This window comes from Pan paniscus, chromosome 10 (genome assembly GCF_029289425.2).
Source record: "Pan paniscus chromosome 10, NHGRI_mPanPan1-v2.0_pri, whole genome shotgun sequence".
In the NCBI taxonomy this organism is placed as follows: Eukaryota; Metazoa; Chordata; class Mammalia; order Primates; family Hominidae; genus Pan; species Pan paniscus.
In genome coordinates, this window is record NC_073259.2 from 94,539,423 (window position 1) to 94,553,520 (window position 14,098).

General features: G+C 32.3%; 1 protein-coding gene across 2 annotated transcripts in view; it reads right to left on the minus strand.

Annotated features, from left to right (window-relative positions):
* MGAT4C (MGAT4 family member C) overlaps window positions 1-14,098 on the minus strand; it is an 860,657-nt gene that overhangs the window by 521,269 nt on the left and 325,290 nt on the right. Inside the window, exon 4 of one of the 2 annotated variants that reach the window (XM_063593178.1) lies at window positions 2,668-2,732. The exons of the other annotated variant lie outside the window; for it this stretch is intronic. The gene's annotated coding sequence lies outside the window, so the exon portion shown is untranslated. The remainder of the gene's footprint in view (window positions 1-2,667; window positions 2,733-14,098) is intronic. 2 annotated transcript variants of the gene reach the window in all.

Consider the following 14,098-nt stretch of genomic DNA (forward strand, 5'->3'; position numbering starts at 1 on the left):
TAGAAAGCTGAAACTGGATCCCTTCCTTACATCTTATACAAAAATTAATTCAAGATGGATTAAAGACTTAAACGTTAGACCTAAAACCATAAAAACCCTAGAAGAAAACCATTACCATTCAGGCATTACCATTCAGGACATAGGCATGGACAAGGACTTCATGTCTAAAACACCAAAAGCAATGGCAACAAAACCGAAAATTGATAAATGGGATCTAATTAAATTAAGGAGCTTCTGTACAGCAAAAGAAACTACCATCAGAGTGAACAGGCAACCTACAGAATGGAAGAAAATTTTGCAACCTACTCATCTGACAAAGGGCTAATATCCAGAACCTACAATGAACTCAAACAAATTTACAAGATAAAAACAAACAACCCCATCAAAAAGTGGGCGAAGGACATGAACAGACACTTCTCAAAAGAAGACATTTATGCAGCCAAAAAACACATGAAAAAATGCTCACCATCACTGGCCATCAGAGAAATGCAAATCAAAACCACAATGAGATACCATCTCACACCAGTTAGAATGGCAATCATTAAAAAGTCAGGAAACAACAGGTGCTGGAGAGGATGTGGAGAAATAGGAACACTTTTACACTGTTGGTGGGACTGTAAACTAGTTCAACCATTGTGGAAGTCAGTGTGGAGATTCCTCAGGGATCTAGAACTAGAAACACCATTTGACCCAGCCATCCCACTACTGGGTATATACCCAAAGGACTATAAATCATGCTGCTATAAAGACACATGCACACGTATGTTTATTGCATCATTATTCACAATAGCAAAGACTTGGAACCAACCCAAATGTCCAACAATGATAGACTGGATTAAGAAAATGTGGCACATATACACCATGGAATACTATGCAGCCATAAAAAATGATGAGTTCATGCCCCTTGTTGGGACATGGATGAAATTGGAAATCATCATTCTCAGTAAACTATCGCAAGGACAAAAAACCAAACACCGCATGTTCTCACTCATAGGTGGGAATTGAACAATGAGAACACATGGACACAGGAAGGGGAACATCACACTCTGGGGACTGTCGTGGGGTGGGGGGAGGGGGGAGGGATAGCATTAGGAGATATACCTAATGCTACATGACGAGTTAATGGGTGCAGCACACCAGCATGGCACATGTATACATATGTAACTAATCTGCACATTGTGCACATGACCCTAAAACTTAAAGTATAATAATAATAAAAGAAAAGAAAAGAAAAGAAATTATCCTGCATCAATGGCAGCACCTGTGCTTATAGAAAACCGTATGTTTAGGCTACAGATGTTTGTGCATATGCTGAGAATGTGTATTCTTGCAACGTCTCTGAAAATGTTGAGATTTTTTTCTCTCTCTTTTTTTAAGTACTACTTTATTGAGTTACATGTGACATACAATAAAATATCCTATTATAAGTATACAATTGAAACATTTTGGTAATTTTGTATAGCCATGTAATCACCATAACAATAAAGATGTAAAACCTTTCATTCACCTTAAAAAGTTCCTTTGTGCCCCTTTATGGTCATTCACATCCCCTTTTCTGAGTATAGTTTTACAATATATTCTTTCAGAAAGCTTGCAATTTTCCATTCTTGAATATGTCTTTGAAAGATCAAAAGTTGTAATTTTGATGAAGTGAAGTTTATCCAACTTTTTATTCATTGTTACTGTTTATATCATGTTATTAAAAAAAAACCTTGCCTAGCCCTCTAAAATTGTTCAAATTTTATTTGATAAAAGTATTTGATAAAATTCAAATACTTAGTATAGAAAAAATAAACTTTTAGATTTTGTTTCAATTTTATTTTTTAGCCCCATGTCTTTCTCTCTCTGACATATAGACAACTCCTATTTTTATCAAACTAAACATATTATACAAACAATAAATCAAAATAATAAAATAGTGATAATTTTAAAACTTAGACTATTAAAGAAATATATTTTAGTTAGTTATGTGATTTCATGATAGAAAGCATTTTATAAATGATGCAAGAAACCCCACAAACCATAGCAATCATTTAAAAAAAAAAAAACCGTGCTTTAAAATCTTCTACAGGAAGAAATTAAAAACAAATGTAGAGATAGGGAAAAATATTTTAACATAAAATTTTAGTTTCAGAAAATACAAAGCATTCTGACATTTGACTTACAAAAAGACAACTCAAATAGAGAAATAGAGAAAATAATAAGAATAGGCCATTAGTTCATCAAAGAAAAAGGGATTGAATTATAAGTAAAACATAAAGTATTCTTAGCTTTCTGATAACTAGGGAAATTTAAACAGAAATAGTAATAAGATATGTTTGAATAACCATCAGATGATAATCAACAATGAGAAAGAATGAAGTTGGGAATATAATGTATTTCTAATAAAACCGAAAATAAACACATCTAAAAATCTAGTGATTCTACTTCTAAGAATATGCAGAATATGCACATCTTATGATCTAGCAATTCCACTTCTAAGAATATACACTAAAGTTACTCTTAACCACTGCTCACTCTAAACATTAGAAATACCCAAATATCTTTATAAACTATGTATTTGCATATCAATAGGTATAGAATGCAGAAATATTCTCTTGAGAGGATAAATAGGCAGCAGACCACACACAACATTTAAACAGTACATAGTAAAATTATGGAAATTACTTTTGAAGGCCCCCGTCATCTGCATACGAATGCTTATTCGAGGAAAAGGAGGAAAGAAATAGGACCTAAAGGAAGAACAAAGAGAGTTTGACATTGTCTGTTATATTTGCTTTTATATAAATATAGGAATTATACCTATCAGCAATTGTATGTAATAAACGACCACAACAGCTCAGTGGCAAATGAAAATAATAATTTATTTTCCACATCTATAGTGCATAGGATGGCCCTGCCATTCACATCTGCATTATGCCTGTATTTGATGACTGGCTGGTGTTCTGTGTGTCCAGGCTGGGCTCAGCTAGGCACCACCACTTCAAGCTGCAGATCTGCTTGATTCAATTGTACTGTAAGTGTTTTTAATCCGGATCCCAGACGGAAAGAGTAGCAGATACCTACAGGAAGTTCTTGTGGGGTTGGTGAAACCGGCCTAATTTTCCCATAGAACTGATGCTTACAGTTGTTTGAATAAAGAGAAATTGACCCTCCATGTCCTAAAACTTGAAACTTACTTTTGTATTATGAGTTCCTTCCTCAGTAACTCATAATAGTTTCTTCCTCAAACAAGAAACTAAAACTCACCAGATGACTACATCCAGACAATAAGACGCCAGACCCCTCACCCATCATGATTTTCTAACCCCTCCCTAATTACTTTTTACCAATTCCTCTTCCTTACCCTTCCCTAATTCCTGTTTTCCTACATGTAGCTACATTCCTGCCCCGCTATATAAACCTATGAGTATAGTTGGTTGGGGATAGGGAGATGGATTTGAGACTTAACTCCTACCTCCTTCACTACAGCACCCAGTGACTTCTGCCCTAGCAATACTTACTGTCTCGGTGATTGTCTTTCTATGCTGTCAGGAGCAGGACCTAGATAATTGTTCCCTCCTCTAGTGGATGCATTTGATGATGGGACCTATAGAGTGATAAAGACAAAAACCCAGGACAGAGCCTGGGTTTTGAGTGGCTCTCTTGCGGACAACCACATGAGCAATAAAAGAATTTTGATTGGTTTCCTCCTCAGATATTTAAGCCTATTTGTTATGCTGTTTACTCTAACTAATAGTTGTACCCTAGTAATTATCTTGCAGAAGCCATTTCCAAAGTGAATGAGCGTAATAATTATTAGAATGATTTCAGACATGTTAGCTCAAAGAAAAAAATAAGCTCTCACAGGAAAATATTGAGATTCACTTTCTCAATCTTTTTAGAGAAGGTACATTATACAGAGTCATGAATGTCAATACCTAAAATTATGTGGTAATAAATTTAATAATGTTTCAGAAATGCTTAAAATATCTGTAAAAATGAGATAAATGTGTTTGATTGTTCTTTCAAAATGTGTTGTTTTCAAGAAAGAGAAGCTATATATTGGAAAAATTGTTAACAAATCTGATTGCATGGAAGATCATACAATAAATATTTATATATACATAATGTTCTATTAAAAGGTAAACACTATGAAAAACACTTCTATAATTGGCTCAGTGTAATTGAGCTCACCATTCAGCCTTTTATAAAACGTTCATCACTAAATGCTTTTAAATAATGTATGAGTCATGTAATTGCTCTGAGTATTTTTATAATGACTGTAGTTCATGCTAGAAAATGTACCTACTACCATATGGGTCTCCCATAAAACCATATTGAACCCTAATAGATATGAATTTGAAAGTAGATATCAGTAGATTTATTCTAAGAAGGAAAATATAATTAAACTTTATCACCTCTATTTACAGTTTCAAATTAAAGGTAAAAAGACATTAAAAATTTAAACACATAATACATAGCTTTTTCAACTTTAGATATTACAAAAATGCAAATATTTTCAATAAAATCCAGATGGCTACAATTGCTAAGAACTTAGTTAATTAAAATTATTTTTAATTCAAAATGTGTACTTCCTTGTAATTGATTTTAAATTACTTAATTCCTTTCTGCATGATTTATGTCATTAACAAAACCAAGTTGCCACTAAGAAAATAATCCAAAGAATTAACCAGTGATAAATTAGGCTCTTTGGAGTATATACCTGTGAGCCATGTCATTTCAAAGTTAAAGCAGCGTTTTTGATGCTTTGACAAGGAGAAGAAATTGAATATAGAAATTGCCTTTATCAATATTTTACAGCATAGTACTTGAATAATAATGTTAAAAACAAGGAAATTGTTACTTTTATTGTGCTCATTGATAAATTGATTTAGTGCTAATGTGTTCAGACCTAATCAAATTCCTCTTTACCAGAAATGGATTTTGACCCCCTTTTCCCAACCATATTGAATGCCTTCATTTCTAGACAGTAAAGCTAGAAGCTATAAAATATATGACAGTGTCAGGGCACTCTCAGAGTATGCTGGACCCATTCTCATAATACCAGATAACTTTATGGCGTTTCCAGGATACATAGGACTCAGGTTATATTTCCAACATGAAAGTACATGTTCCTTTAACAAATTACCTTTTCATGAAGTTTGACTGTATTGTGCCCCATTATTTCCAATTAGCATGGTGATGCTTATTTTGCTTATTTTTCACCTTCAATTGCTATAGCTCTATGCAAATTCTTTATCTCAGAAAACTGGCCTTTTCACCTTTACCAGATTGCTAATTTTCTCATGAAATTCCTAAATATATATATATATACACACACATATATTATATATTATATATTTATAATATATTATATATTATATATTTATAATATATTATATATTATATATTTATAATATATTATATATTATATATTTATAATATATAATATATTATAAATATATAATATATAATATATTATAAATATATATTATATAATATTTATATATTATATTATATAATCTTTTTTGTTTTTTGAATAATCTTTATTCTAACCCGTGCTTATGAACATTTTGTGTGTCATTACCGTAGTAGATTTTTGTTTGTATTTTGGTCGTAAGCACATATTCCTCTTTCTGAGTGCAATATCACCAATACTTTCTTTGGGGCATTTGTTTTTCCCTCCTTTTCTGATTTGTATATTCTATTTGAGACTTATTTTAAAAAGTCCCTGATTATGGCAATTGTCTCAAGTATATGCAGCCAACCTAATCAGATATATACAGTTGATCCTTGAACAACAGAGGTTTGAACTATGTAGATTCACTTATATGTACATTTTTTTCCAATAAACACATTGGAAAATTTTGTGAAGATTTGCAACAGTTTAAAAAAACCACAGGTGAACTGTGTAGCCTACAAATATCAGAAAAATTCAGAAAAAGTAAGGCATGCATGAAAACATAAAATATATGTAAGATTAGTCTATTTTATCATTTAGTACCATCAAATATACACAATATCTATTACAAAAGTAAAATTTATCAAAACTTACACAAACATTTACAGACCATACCTGGCTGCCATTTTCAATCAAGAGCAATGTAATCAAGTGTACAGATGCAGTAATAAATAATAACTGCATAAAATTAATTGTAGCATACTGTACTTATTATAGCCAGCTCCTATTGCTATTGTGGTGAGCTCAAGTGTAGCAGGTATCCACTTAAAATGCCTGGTGATGCTAATTATCTCCACATGACCACTTTACCTCTTCAGTAAATTGCACAATAGTGCAATTACAGGAAAAAGTGATCTCTCATGATTCTTGTGTATTTTTTATTGTGCTTAGCGCAAAACTGTAAACATCGAATAACATCATGGAACGTATAAGAAATCACTAGTGATGCTGGAAGTACTTCCAAGAAGAGAGAAGTCAAGACATTACAAAAAAAAGGTGAATTGCTTGATATGCACTATAGATTGAAGACTGCAGTTGCAGCTGCTCACCATTTCCAAAAGAGAATCCATCTTGTAAATAAACAGTGGAAGTACTGTAAATGTATTTTTTCTTCCTTATAATTGTATTAGAAATGTTTTCTTTTTTATTTGACTTTGTGTTAAGAGTACAGTATGTAACATATAAAAATGCTTTAATCAACTGTTTATGTTATTAATAAGCCTTCATTGACAGTGGGCAATTAGTAGTTGTGTTACGGTGGGGTTAAAAGTTACAGGTGGATTTTGGACTGTACAGAAGTTGGGGATGTTAAAGGGTCAACTATATTTATGTGTGTGTGTGTATGTATATATATATTTGGTTATTTATATCTGATTATATGTGCAATATGTATACATACTCTATATATAATACACACATGCTTGCACACACATATACACCTATATATATATTTCAACACAGAGGTTACTGAAGGTAAAACTGCTATAGCCATATTGCCTCTATGATGGGAGAACCTGTTTCAAACTGGGTCTAAGTGAGAAAACAAAACAAAAAAAAAACCTCTCTTTTGCTTAAGGCAAAAACAATTGGAATCATTCTCAATCGTCTTTTTTTTTTTTTAACACCTAAAAAATTCTGCCAGACCTATATGAAAAGATATCCCCAAACCAACTATTTGTCACCTTTCTGCTTAAATTGCTAGTTAATGGTACCTCAATATTTTTGCCTGGACTGGTACAATCACTTTCTAATAATTCTCATTTTTCCATTCTAGTTATCACAATTCATTGTCATCTGTCAGTCAGAAATTAGAATTTCTGAATTTGACTGTGACACAGTAGTTTAGATTAAAATATCATACACTCTTGAACAACTAGAGAAGAGAAATAAAAATACTTCTTCAAAAATGTTTGATTGTATCAGAGAGTATATACAGCCAAAAATGAAGTTTCCAGGATCATGGAGAGAAGACAAACACATGGAAGGAAGTGGGGCTTTTTCTTCTTTTTGCCCATCAAGGGTTACCAATTTCTATGAAAGGTGGGACTAGAGACAAAGTAGAAAGCAGCAGCATATGCATTCTTTCAACATATCAAAATATGCAGAGAGCATCCAAAGCTTAGAGGCAATGTTACAGCCTTCAATGCATCGGAAATGAAAAAAAAATTGCTGAATTCATTACACATATATCTATGTATGTATGTGTATATATACAGGTATGTGTGTATATATGGTGAATATCTATATTCATATATATATACATATATGTGTATTTATACACACACACATATTATATATTAAAAACTTAGAACACACACAGCAAATTAGATCCAAAAAAGTAGAATAAAGTAAATAATACTAAGATCAGATTTATTTATGTAAATAATAAAATCCAACAAGGTGTTCCCAAAGAGAAAGAGAGAGAGGAGAGAGCAAACATGAGAGCACACACTATCAAAATTCAGAATAAAGACAGTATATAAGTAAATATCCTATGGCTGAATAGATTAAACGTTATTAAAAATTATGCCAATAATTTAAATTTTATATTAAATGAAAAATTTCTTTTGAAAGGCAAAATATAATATAAGTGACATAGTAAAATAGAGAAGATAGAAATAATCCTTTATTTATTAAATACATTAATATATAAATGCAAATCATTCTGCAAAGTAAACTTCAAGTTTAGGTTGCTTTACAGAGAACCTTCTCAAACATGTAAGGAAGAAACAATCCACCAATTTATGCAAACTCTTTGTGACAAAAGAAAATAGGATTTACTGCTTACTTTATCCAATGATGTTTATATAACTTTGTTTCATAACTGGATACAGGCATTACAGGAAATCAAAATTACAGGTCAGAATTTTGCATTAATATAAACACAAAAATCTCAAATAAATATTTGCAAGTTGAATTCAGGAAAATATAAAAATATCACAATCGAATTTGATTTATTGCTTGAATGCAATCTTAGTTTATCATGTGAAAAGCAGCTTAAGTAATTTATCAAATTGAAAAATGAAATAGATAATAGTATAATTGCTATACATAAGAAGTCTTTTGATAAAATTTAACTCCTTGCATACTGCCTTGATGGGAGTTCTGGAACAGGCATATACATTCTCCAGATTTATGAGCAAGCTTCCACACAGAAAGAAGATGGTCTCCTTAATAATAAAACTTGTTTAATTGTATAGCCACATTTGAAAAAGAATAAATTCTGAACTCTACATTACCCTATACACAAAAATACATTCTGAGTTGATAGTATGGGAAAAAATATATTAAAAAGAGAAGAAGAGAAATGTTTCTAGAAGATAACAAAGGAAATTATCTTCATTACATTGGAATTTTAAAAATTATTTTTATTTGTTTTTCCCCCTTAGCACATGTATTGTTATTTATTTTATTTTATTTTAAGTTCTAAAGTGCATGTGCAAGAAGTGCAGGTTTGTTACACAGTTAAACGCATACCATGGTGGTTGCTGTACCTATCAACCTATCACCTAGGTATTAAGCTCAGCATGCATTAGCTCTTTTTCCTAATGCTCTTCCCCCACCCACTCTCCCTCAACAGGCCCCAGTGTGTGTTCTTCCCCTCCCTATGTCATGTCCATGTGTTCTCACTGTTCAGATCCCACTTATAAGTGAGAACACGCAGTGCTTGGTTTTCTGTTCCTGCATTAGTTTGCTGAGAATAATGGCTCTCAGGTTCATCCATGTCCCTGCAAAGGACATGATCTTGTTCCTTTTTATGGCTGCATAGTATTCCATGGTGTATATATGCCAAATTTTCTTTTTCCAGTGTATCATTGATGGGGGTTTGGGTTGATTCCATGTCTTTGCTATTGTGAATAGTGCTGCAATGAACATACATGTGCATGTATCGTTATAACAGAATGATTTATATTCCATGGGTATACACCCAGTAATTGCTGGGTCAAATGATATTTCTATTTCTAAATCTTCGAGGAATTGCCACACTGTCTTCCATAATGGCTGAACTAATTTACATTCCCACCAACAGTGTAAAAGTGTCATAATTAGGAAAAAACACATAATTACATAAGAAAAGATTGACAAATTGGAAACCTTTAAAATTAGGACTCATCATAGACACCATTAAAATAATGAAACATAATTCAACAAGATGTCCTTCAAAAGGTAAATGAATGAACAGTCTGTGTATCATTTGATGGATATGGAATGTTATTGGGAAGGAATTATTATTGAAAAATTAAACCCTATAAGTCAAGTCACAAAAAGACTTGGGAAAACCTTAAATACCTATTCATAAGTGAGAGAAGCAAATCCTAAAATGCTACATATTATATGATTCCAACTCTGTGACATTTTGGAAAGGGCAAAACTATGGAGACGGAAAAGGGATCAGTGGTTGCCAGGGGGTTAGGGTGAAGGAAGAAAATATCATTAGGTAGAACCCAGGGGATCTTTAGGGCACTGAAACTATTCTGTATGCTGCTATAATGGCAGATACATAACATTATACAGTTGTCAAAATCCATTGAACTGCACAATACACAGAGCAAACTGCAAAGTTAACTGTGGACTTTAGTCAATAATAGCATATTAGTATTGATTCATCCATTGTAACAAGCATATGACATATTATTAGTTGTTGGCATGGGGAAAGCAGTGTTTGGAGGGTGAAGTTATATATATATATATATATATATGAGTTCTGCTCATATATATATATATGAGTTCTGCTCATATATATATATATATGAGTTCTGCTCATATATATATATATGAGTTCTGCTCATATATATATATGAGTTCTGCTCATATATATATATATGAGTTCTGCTCATATATATATATGAGTTCTGCTCATATATATATATATGAGTTCTGCTCATATATATATGAGTTCTGCTCATATATATATATATGAGTTCTGCTCATATATATATATATGAGTTCTGCTCATATATATATATGAGTTCTGCTCATATATATATATATGAGTTCTGCTCATATATATATATGAGTTCTGCTCATATATATATATATGAGTTCTGCTCATATATATATATGAGTTCTGCTCATATATATATATATGAGTTCTGCTCATATATATGAGTTCTGCTCATATATATATGAGTTCTGCTCATATATATATGAGTTCTGCTCATATATATATACACGAGTTCTGCTCATATATATATACACGAGTTCTGCTCATATATATACACGAGTTCTGCTCATATATATATACACGAGTTCTGCTCATACATATATATATATGAGTTCTGCTCATATATATATAATATGAGTTCTGCTCATATATATATATAATATGAGTTCTGCTCATATATATATATTATATGAGTTCTGCTCATATATATATATGAGTTCTGCTCATATATATATATAATATGAGTTCTGCTCATATATATATAATATGAGTTCTGCTCAATTTTCTGCTAAATTTTGCTACAAACTTAAAGCTTCCCTAAAAAAATAAATTTCATTATAAAAATCCACAGTTGGAAAAGACTTTTGAAATTTATATATTCAACAAACAACTTACGTTTAAAACCTTCCTACAAAATAAGAAAAATAAAGACAGCTGATGATATAAAAAAGTGTCAAAAGGCACTTAAAATGTGAAAAGGCATTTAAAATGTAGGCTACCAAATGGCCAACAAACCTAAGAAAAAGGTGCTCAAATTCAATAGTCATCAAATTAATGGACATTACCTTCATGAAGAGATGCCACTGCAAATCTTCAGAATGGCAAAAATTAAAAACTTGGCAATACCTACTGAGGATGTAGAACAATTTTCAGTTTCATATATTATTGGTATATTTGAACCCTGTCATTATCTGCTAGAGCTGAAAATGCACTATCCTATGACTCAGAAATTCCACACCTGGGCATATAACCAAAAAAATTGGTACATATGTGTGTGTAAAGACATCTGCTAGAATATTCATAGAAGCAATTATCCATAGTAATGAAAAACTGGAATCATCCCAAATGTCCATCTACAGTAGAATGTATACATTTGAGTATTAACATGTGATAGAATACTTTATAGAGTAAAAATAAACAAGCTACTGCATGTATACATACACTTCATAAAATGTTTACTTAAAAACAAAACTAATTCACATTAGATTGTTCCTCTGCTCAAAACCTTTAAATGAAACTCCAAGCCAATATAAAAGTCCAGTCAATCTAAATTCAGAATCCAATCTCTTAATCACTGGGATACATTGCCCTTCTTTCCAGTAAGGTATGTTAGTTAATAGGAGAACAACATATATGTAGGAAAACAATCTTTTTTTTTTTTTTTTTTGAGACAGCATCTCACACTGTCGCCTAGGCTAGAGTGCAGTGGCATGATCTCAGCTCACTGCAACCTCCACCTCCCGGGTTCAAGCAATTCTCCTGCCTCAGCCTCCTGAGTAGCTGAGACTACAGGTGCTCATGTTGGTGCTCAATGTTGGCCACGATGGTCTCGATCTCTTAACCTAGTGATCTGCCCACCTCGGCTTCACAAAGTGCTGGGATTACAGGCATGAGACACCGGCGCCCAGCCAATCTATTTTTTATTAATTAGTTAAAGGATACAATATCTTAGTCATACATACATAATTGCACAGAAGACCTAGCAAGTGTCACACACTCATTTCAATGTGTGGTTTCCTTAGCATCACTGTGGTTCCTCACTATGGGTCAAGTATCTGCCAGTGATAACGCCTGGTTAAAAATGGGATTTAAAGTATAATTCCTAGAGAATCTAATTCTGAACCTTTCTCAGAGGACATTAATGGCTTCATGACTACTCTCAATTGTTTGAAAAAAAAATCCTGGCTAGATATTTGCTTTCTGGCCTAATGCAAGCAGTTACAAGCCATAATAAACTATATAAGATAGAATTCAGATACTAGTCTTCCATATCCATTTCCTTTCTCAATGCAGGAGATGATGAATAAGGCTCCAGCTCATGATCAAGAAAATTCCGTAGATCAGGTTGAATTTAACATCCAATTTCCAAATGTAATTAGGATATGCCAGTTTAGGTGAGGCCAGAAGTCAGGCCCACCTAAAATTCTACACATACATAAACCAGAGTCAGCACAAATGTCATCTTTCAAAGTTCAGCACTTCCCTCTTCCTAAATAAATTCTTTCTCATCTGTTTATTTTTCCATGTGGAATATCTATAACAGCAGAGTATAATGGAAGATGTGAAATGGTTAAACATACCTTGTAAGTTTTGTAGCTAAGGAAGTTATTTAACACATTTAATAATTTTAAAGAAAATGAGTAAAGGTCTTTGTCTTTACTATGACTTAGGTTCATTTGTATGTACTGGAGATAACCTTGGATTATGCAAGATAGAAATGTATTTCTCTAGCATACTAAAATTTACATACATGTAATTTAGTCCTGGTCAGATATCTCCAACACCTTTACAGACTCTTTACAACTTTGTCTTTCATCATTCTTAGGGAGAAACAAATGGCCCAAAATAGGGCCCTTTAAATAAATCTAGATTTTAAACAGAAGAAGGCAGAAAAAGGAAAGACAACAGGTCATACCATGTCCTATCAATGACACATCCAAGATGTTTGACAAATCATTTACTCCTAGACACAAGCCAGTAATTAGTCAAACTGCCACATCAAACTTTAAGGAAATCTGGTAGATGCAATCTTTAAGCCAGTGGATCATGTATCCAGTGAAAGGTTAGGAGTTTTGTCAGAAAGAGATGAGAAAACTGTTTCTGTGGGAAATCTCACAGCCTCTGTCACAGTTGCTATGATGTGATTAAATGAAAATTCATGTTCAAGTCCTACTCCAAATAGAACCACTCTTCCTGTCTATAGGAGTCTACTGTCAAGTGCTATCCCCAGCTGATACAAACAGAAAGATAACCACTCAAAACAATAGGTAAATGAAAGTTTTGTTTTGCCTTGTCTGTAAATACATAAACAAATATATTTTTTAAAGACTTGGAAATCAAAGAAAACCAGAAATTATTGGCAGAGATTGGGAATTTCTGAAACAGAATCTGATTGAAGTAAAGAATGTCCTGGGACCCACAGACCAAAATCAGTAGACATTGAATGATTTAAAATTTACAGCATTTCACAAAATTTATTTAGGAAAGAGAAAGTAGATGTTTCTACAAAATCCCTTACACTGTTATTCATTGAAGATAGTTAGATATTAATGATGAAAACCCTGTTTTTAATTTGTGGTTTATTACATATAAATACATTAGGCCACAATAATAAAAAGCCCAACTTCCAACAGCTTAACCACATAGATATATCTGATTTTTGTGTATCAAGAAATGCAGAATTAGTCTAGTAGTTCCATGATATCATCAAAATCCAGTCCTTTTATTTTAGCTTCAAGCATCTTTGGTAGGCAGCTTTCAACTTTAGCGTTCAAAGATGGCTGTATGACATTTAAGTTAGATGAAGGCAGAAAGAAGGGGTAAGGCTAAGGAAAAAGGTTAAAATCTTCTTCATAAGTTTCCTTTAAAAGTTGTTTCAAGCTGGAAGCTTTACTTAGAGATTTTAACCAAAATGTTATTGATCAGGATTGTGTAATGTGGCCATCTTAAAAGAATGCTTGGGAGACTGAGAATTAGAAGACAAAGAAAAA